This window comes from Schistocerca cancellata, chromosome 1, assembly GCF_023864275.1.
Source record: "Schistocerca cancellata isolate TAMUIC-IGC-003103 chromosome 1, iqSchCanc2.1, whole genome shotgun sequence".
NCBI classification, from domain to species: Eukaryota; Metazoa; Arthropoda; class Insecta; order Orthoptera; family Acrididae; genus Schistocerca; species Schistocerca cancellata.
The window spans coordinates 1,197,847,346-1,197,855,319 of record NC_064626.1 but is presented as its reverse complement, the minus strand read 5'-3'; the positions used below and the strand labels follow the sequence as shown (position 1 = coordinate 1,197,855,319).

The following is a 7,974-nucleotide window of genomic DNA, read 5'->3' as shown; positions in this document are numbered from 1 at the left end:
TTAATTGCTGCTTATTAAAAGTGATTTTCTGATTATTTCGATGAAACATAGAATGTGTCGTCGTCGTGTCCCTCAGTCGTTATCTGCAATAACCCAAAACTGTTCCTTACCTTTTTTACTGTTACTGGATCGCCATCTGACTGCTACATCGAACTGCGACTACTCTGTTTTACTATACTCTATTAGCTGCTGGTGGGCTTTCATAATAAGTGGCTGTATTTATTACTAAAGCTGACGTTATTCTTTAATAGCAAAGCTGACGTTATTCTTTAATTAATTTGACTGAAGTTACGCAATTCATAGTTAAACTTTTTCTTGACAACAATAAAATTTTGCAAAGTTTTACGTTGATGGTTTTTGGGATGGATTATAATTAGAAATGCAATATTGCTGGCAAAAGTTAATTATATTCTGAATGAAATGATTTTACAAACGTTCAAATGGGACTCACTTTTTACAATAATCTTACAACTAGCAATGCGCAAACATACCTTCAGTAGTCTTTGAGTTTCTCAAAAAATTAATTCAATAATATTAGTTCCTCTTATGATAATAGTTAGCTGATGTCTCTGTACATCCGTTTATAATCTCTTGTAAATCATAGCTAGTGGCTGGCAGGCACACCGCTCCTCTCAACCTCTCGCTTCAGACCTGCCACCGACTCGCTTCACATCTCGCTTACTACTGACTTCCTACGAACGCTGAAGTGCGGTCTCTCCCGCCAACAATGCTTTCTGGTGCAGACAATGCCTGCTCCTATCACAAAATGTATCAATGCGCGGTCTTTCCCACTCTTTTCTTAAAATGTATCCATACGTGGTCTCTCCCGCCCTTTTTAAAATTATATCAATTTGCGGTCTCTCTTGTCAACAATACTTTGGTGCAGACATTCCCTGCTACCACAATTATTTTCAACATGACAAATATTAATTATTCCTACTTAATCCTATTAATAAAATATAAACATCTTTCATAAATTGTGATTTGACAATAGACAATAGAAATATACACCTCATACAATGTCACATACTTTGATACTCATAGAACTCACTCACCGAAACTTACAGGGGAACATCCATTATCACTTAAGCACAGTTGCTTATATTAACGCTTGACCATTACGTGTTTACAATAATGATTGAAGCAGAATAAACGAACTTAAATTTGTGCTGGAGCCGGGACTCGTTTTTTTTTTTTTTTGTTTTATTTTTTTTTTGTCTCATTTTTGTTCTACATTGTTCCTTGAATTCGTTCGAGGCGGACGTCCGATGTCACCCGTTTACGTTCTTCCTTTTTAGGTTTTTTTCTTTTTGTTACAGAGTGTAGCTAACCCTCTGACCGAACACGCTGAGCTACCGTACCAGCTAGAACTCGAAGCCGGGTCATCTCGCTTGGTAGGCAGCTATGCTAACCACTACACTACCACAGCTCTGTGGTTAACAGTGTTGCACGAAGTACCCAAGTTAAGTGCCTTCCCCAACACAAACTTCACATAGGTGATCCTACAGATCTTATAATTATACTTTTCCCTCAGACATTTACGTCTCTTCTTTATCTACGACGATGACTGAAGCAGAAGAAACGAACTAAGATTTGTGCTGCGGCCGGAACTCGACCCCGGGTCTTTTTACTAGGCAGAAATGCTAACCATTACACCAGCACAGCACTGTGGTTAACACTGCTACACGAACTACGCAAGTTGAGTGCCCTCCAAACTAAAGTTCATGTCTTCTGCTAATTTTCCCTTGCATTGTCACTACTGTCATGGCATTATCGTAGATAAAGAAGAGACTTAAGTGTCTCAGGGAAAAGTATAATTATAAGATTACGTGCTTACGTTATTCCAAAACAAATTAGAACCCAGCGCACTCTTAAGTACAGAACATCACTGATGCATTACGATAGACCTAAGTACAGAACAGCACTTATGCATTACGATAGACGTTCAGTGACATCAGCTGTCTGATGTAGTTCACGCCATCCTGTGTGCCCTGTTTCATACTCGGACAAGTAGCTCTGAGACTTTTCTCTTTCCCTCAGCAGACGTAAACGCGTCACACATCTGAAGTGAAATCATCGTAGGACGAAAATGATATGTTTCCGGACATGGGTTCCTATTCAAAGTATTATATAACTTCCCTCTATAGGTCCCAGAAGTTTGTAACGGGAATTCTCGGACAAAGGTATCTGCAGAGTCTACTGATCTTAACCGGGAATCATTTTCATTGTACTGGTAGTATACTTTCGTTGTCTCTCTCCCTCCCTTTATATAACTTTCCTCTAGAGGTTCCAGAAGTTTGTAGGAATTCCCGGACAAAGGTATTTGCATGAGTCAACCGATTTTAACCGAGAATCATTTTCATTGTCCTGGTAGTATACTTTTGCTTTCTCCCTCCCTTCCTTCCTCACTCTGTCACCTCCTCCCCCCCCCCCCCCCGACTCGCACTCACTGTCTTATGATGTATGATGCAATAAGTTTGCAATGCATCAATGTGACAGTACGTCAGAGAAAGACAAGGATATTCTCTAATACTCTATGGTATAGTGCGTTTGGATAATCACTCATAGATAGTAAGCTTTTGTTCTTAATACAATTTAATGACATGAGCAAAGATCCTGAGGTTAATCGAAAAGAACAAATTCTCTAATACTGTATGGTATAGTGCGCTTGGATAATCACTCTTAGATAGTAAGCTTTTGTTCTTAATACAATGTAATTACATGAGCAAAGATCCTGAGGTTAATTGAAAAGAACAAATCGACGCCATTGAAAAATTTTGAAAAAAATTATATATAACAGAGAATCGCTAATTCATGCGCGAGAAGAATTTCATTGACACTGAGGTCAGTAAAACTCCGTTCATTTCAAAAAGATACGTGTTATTTCCACAAACAACGTATACTCAAGTGTGATCTATTAATGAATACCAGCTCGAGAACAATTCCGACGGGACAGTTCAGTCCTAATTAAATAATTTGATGCTTTCTTCGGAAAAGAAGTGACTTCACGGATCATTTTTTTGGCACCAATGTTTCCAAGAACGGAAAGCAAATCTGATTGCTACGCAGCAGAGCACCGACGAATATTTCTCCGCAACTTTGATTAACACTTTCAGGTTGAATACAGCGTCTGCAGCAGCTGGAGCAGATCACCATAAAAACGGAAGCGTATAGTGTGAAAGCAGTTTCAGCCATCCCCCTGTGTCCCACCAACGGTGAATGTATTCTACATCTACATCTACATTTACACTCCGCAAGCAACCCAACGGTGTGTGGCGGAGGGCACTTAACGTGCCACTGTAATTACCTCCCTTTCCTGTTCCAGTCGCGTATGGTTCGCGGGAAGAACGACTGCCGGAGAGCCTCCGTGCGCGCTCGAATCTCTCTAATTTTACGTTCGTTATACGGGAGGTATAAGTAGGGGGAAGCAATATATTCGATACTTCATCCAGAAAAGTACCCTCTCGAAACCTGGACAGCAATCTACACCGCGATGCAGAGCGCCTCTCTTGCAGAGTCTGCCACTCGAGTTTGCTAAACATCTCCGTAACGCCATCACGCTTACCAAATAACCCTGTGACGAAACGCGCTGCTCTTCTTTGGATCTTCTCTATCTCCTCCGTCAACCCGACCTGGTACGGATCCCACACTGATGAGCAATACTCAAGTATAGGTCGAACGAGTGTTTTGTAAGCCACCTCCTTTGTTGCACTTCAAATCGTTCCGCACGCATGCTCCCAGATATTTTACAGAAGTAACTGCTACGAGTGTTTGTTCCGCTGTCGTATAATCATACAATTAAGGATCCTTCTTTCTATGTATTCGCAATACATTACATTTCTCTATGTTAAGGGTCAGTTGCCACTCCCTGCACCAAGTGCCTATCCGCTGCAGATCTTCCTGCATTTCGCTGCAGTTTTCTAATGCTGTAACTTGTCTGTATACTACTGCATCATCCGCGAAACTACAACAGGACACACACACACAGAGACAATCAATCACTCATACATATAAAACCACAACATAAGTGGAGTGAAAACAACTCAGTATAAAAGGCTCAGTGTAGGCAAAATACAAATAACAGTAAGTGAAGATAGCTGAGTGATTTTATGGTCTCTCCTTCTTTCTCTCTCTCTCCATCTGTCGCACCTTCTTTCTCTCTCCCTCTCTGTCTCTCCCTCTGTCTTCCTAACACACACACACACACACACACGGGAGAGATAAAGAGAGAGAGGGAGGTACGCTCTATAATGCAGTGGTGAGAGACGGAAGCCGCACTGGATTAAAAAAGGGGACAAGCGACAGGAGAATGACAGGGAAGGCTCTTGTGACAAGACGTTAACAAAAGCACCCAGCACTTCATTAATGTTCCCACTTATCTCCATTCTCTGTCGTACACGTATTTTCACGCAACACGTTCCTCTACAACAGAAGCATTAGTAATGAAGTACACGCCGGCGAGATGCCATTATTCGGCGCGACTGCCCCAGGGTGTGGGGCCGGTGGCGGGTGTTACTTTGAAGTGCCGCCTGTTTCACGGAGCAGGTGCACGCACCGCACCCAGCGCCCTCCCGCGTATGTTTTTGTCGAACACTGGACACGTCCTCCAATTACTTACAATACCTCCGGCACGAACGTCTGTGCCCGCACCCGAGGGAGCGTGGATACTTGTTGAGCGTCGGCCCTCATACACGACACTGCGCTGCATTATTCATTATCGGAAAGCAGCTGGCGACAACTTGACACTGGTACTCTTAGCTTTTCCTTCATCTGCGCAGCCCAAACTCGAGCGACCACCTAGGTCCAGGAAAGAAGATAAAAATTTAGTGAAATTTCTGGAAAACCTGACCGCTGTCGAGTAACATAACTGTCGAGTAACTGAAACTTACTGGCAGATTAAAAATGTGTGCCGGACCGAGACTCGAACTCGGAACTTTTGCCTTTCGCGGGCAAGTGCTCTACCAACTGAGCTACCCAAGCCCGACTCACGCCCCGTCCTCACAGCTTTACTTCAGCCAGTGCATCGTCTCCTACCTTCCAAACTGAACAGAAGCTCTCCTGCGAACCCTGCAGAACTAGTACTCCTGAAAGAATGGATATTGCGGAGACATGGATTACCCACAGCCTGGGGGATGTTTCCAGAATGAGATTTTCACTCTGCGGCGGAGTGGGCGCTCATACGAAACTTCCTGGCAGATTAAAACTGTCTGCTGGACCGAGACTCGAACTCACGCTTGGGTAGCTCAGTTGGTTGAGCACTTGCCCGCGAAAGGCAAAGGACCCGAGTTCGAGTCTCGGTCCGGCACACATGCGATAATTTTCTAGTCTTGTTGTCGCATCTGACAATCTTTTTAAAGTAGTTGGATTTCTGTAGGGCGTTGGTTACTGTTATGGAAGTGTCTACTTTAACCAATGAGATTTTCACTCTGCAGCGGAGTGTGCGCTGATATGAAACTTCCTGGCACATTATAAAACTGTGTGCCGGACCGAGACTCGAACTCGGGACTTTTGCCTTTCGCGGGCAAGTGCTCTGCCAACTGAGCTACCCAAGCCCGACTCACACCCCGTCCTCACAGCTTTACTTCAGCCAGTGCATCGTCTCCTACCTTCCAAACTTTACAGAAGCTCTCCTGCGAACCTTGCAGAACTAGAACTCCTGAGAGAAAGGATACAGCGGAGACATGGCCTACCCACAGCCTGGGGGATGTTTCCAGAATGAGATTTTCACTCTGCAGCGGAGTGTCCGCTCATACGAAACTTCCTGGCAGATTAAAACTGTCTGCTGGACCGAGGCTCGAACTCACGCTTGGGTAGCTCAGTTGGTAGAGCACTTGCCCTCGAAAGGCAAAGGACCCGAGTTCGAGTCTCGGTCCGGCACAAATGCGATAATTTTCTAGTCTTGTTGTCGCATCTGACAATCTTTTTAAAGTAGTTGGATTTCTGTAGGGCTTTGGTTACTGTTATGGAAGTGTCTACTTTAACCAATGAGATTTTCACTCTGCAGCGGAGTGTGCGCTGATATGAAACTTCCTGGCACATTATAAAACTGTGTGCCGGACCGAGACTCGAACTCGGGACTTTTGCCTTTCGCGGGCAAGTGCTCTGCCAACTGAGCTACCCAAGCCCGACTCACACCCCGTCCTCACAGCTTTACTTCAGCCAGTGCATCGTCTCCTACCTTCCAAACTTTACAGAAGCTCTCCTGCGAACCTTGCAGAACTAGAACTCCTGAGAGAAAGGATACAGCGGAGACATGGCCTACCCACAGCCTGGGGGATGTTTCCAGAATGAGATTTTCACTCTGCAGCGGAGTGTGCGCTCATACGAAACTTCCTGGCAGATTAAAACTGTCTGCTGGACCGAGGCTCGAACTCACGCTTGGGTAGCTCAGTTGGTAGAGCACTTGCCCTCGAAAGGCAAACGTCCCGAGTTCGAGTCTCGGTCCGGCACACATGCGATAATTTTCTAGTCTTGTTGTCGCATCTGACAATCTTTTTAAAGTAGTTGGATTTCTGTAGGGCTTTGGTTACTGTTATGGAAGTGTCTACTTTAACCAATGAGATTTTCACTCTGCAGCGGAGTGTGCGCTGATATGAAACTTCCTGGCACATTATAAAACTGTGTGCCGGACCGAGACTCGAACTCGGGACTTTTGCCTTTCGCGGGCAAGTGCTCTGCCAACTGAGCTACCCAAGCCCGACTCACACCCCGTCCTCACAGCTTTACTTCAGCCAGTGCATCGTCTCCTACCTTCCAAACTTTACAGAAGCTCTCCTGCGAACCTTGCAGAACTAGAACTCCTGAGAGAAAGGATACAGCGGAGACATGGCCTACCCACAGCCTGGGGGATGTTTCCAGAATGAGATTTTCACTCTGCAGCGGAGTGTCCGCTCATACGAAACTTCCTGGCAGATTAAAACTGTCTGCTGGACCGAGGCTCGAACTCACGCTTGGGTAGCTCAGTTGGTAGAGCACTTGCCCTCGAAAGGCAAAGGACCAGAGTTCGAGTCTCGGTCCGGCACACATGCGATAATTTTCTAGTCTTGTTGTCGCATCTGACAATCTTTTTAAAGTAGTTGGATTTCTGTAGGGCTTTGGTTACTGTTATGGAAGTGTCTACTTTAACCAATGAGATTTTCACTCTGCAGCGGAGTGTGCGCTGATATGAAACTTCCTGGCACATTATAAAACTGTGTGCCGGACCGAGACTCGAACTCGGGACTTTTGCCTTTCGCGGGCAAGTGCTCTGCCAACTGAGCTACCCAAGCCCGACTCACACCCCGTCCTCACAGCTTTACTTCAGCCAGTGCATCGTCTCCTACCTTCCAAACTTTACAGAAGCTCTCCTGCGAACCTTGCAGAACTAGAACTCCTGAGAGAAAGGATACAGCGGAGACATGGCCTACCCACAGCCTGGGGGATGTTTCCAGAATGAGATTTTCACTCTGCAGCGGAGTGTGCGCTCATACGAAACTTCCTGGCAGATTAAAACTGTCTGCTGGACCGAGGCTCGAACTCACGCTTGGGTAGCTCAGTTGGTAGAGCACTTGCCCTCGAAAGGCAAAGGACCCGAGTTCGAGTCTCGGTCCGGCACACATGCGATAATTTTCTAGTCTTGTTGTCGCATCTGACAATCTTTTTAAAGTAGTTGGATTTCTGTAGGGCTTTGGTTACTGTTATGGAAGTGTCTACTTTAACCAATGAGATTTTCACTCTGCAGCGGAGTGTGCGCTGATATGAAACTTCCTGGCACATTATAAAACTGTGTGCCGGACCGAGACTCGAACTCGGGACTTTTGCCTTTCGCGGGCAAGTGCTCTACCAACTGAGCTACCCAAGCGCGACTCACGCCCCGTCCTCACAGCTTTACTTCAGCCAGTGCATCGTCTCCTACCTTCCAAACTTTACAGAAACTCTCCTGCGAACCTTGCAGAACTAGTACTCCTGAGAGAAAGGATACAGCGGAGACATGGC

General features: G+C 45.3%; 3 non-coding genes across 3 annotated transcripts; all 3 read left to right on the top strand.

Annotated features, from left to right (window-relative positions):
* Positions 1 to 5,804: 5,804 nt before the first annotated feature.
* Trnas-cga (transfer RNA serine (anticodon CGA)) lies at positions 5,805 to 5,879 on the top strand. Its single transcript has one exon. It is a non-coding gene; the product is annotated as a tRNA-Ser (tRNA).
* A 497-nt stretch (positions 5,880 to 6,376) lies between these two features.
* On the top strand, positions 6,377 to 6,451 carry Trnas-cga (transfer RNA serine (anticodon CGA)). The gene has a single exon. It is a non-coding gene; the product is annotated as a tRNA-Ser (tRNA).
* Positions 6,452 to 7,520: 1,069 nt separating this feature from the next.
* On the top strand, positions 7,521 to 7,595 carry Trnas-cga (transfer RNA serine (anticodon CGA)). The gene has a single exon. It is a non-coding gene; the product is annotated as a tRNA-Ser (tRNA).
* The last annotated feature ends 379 nt before the right edge of the window (positions 7,596 to 7,974 follow it).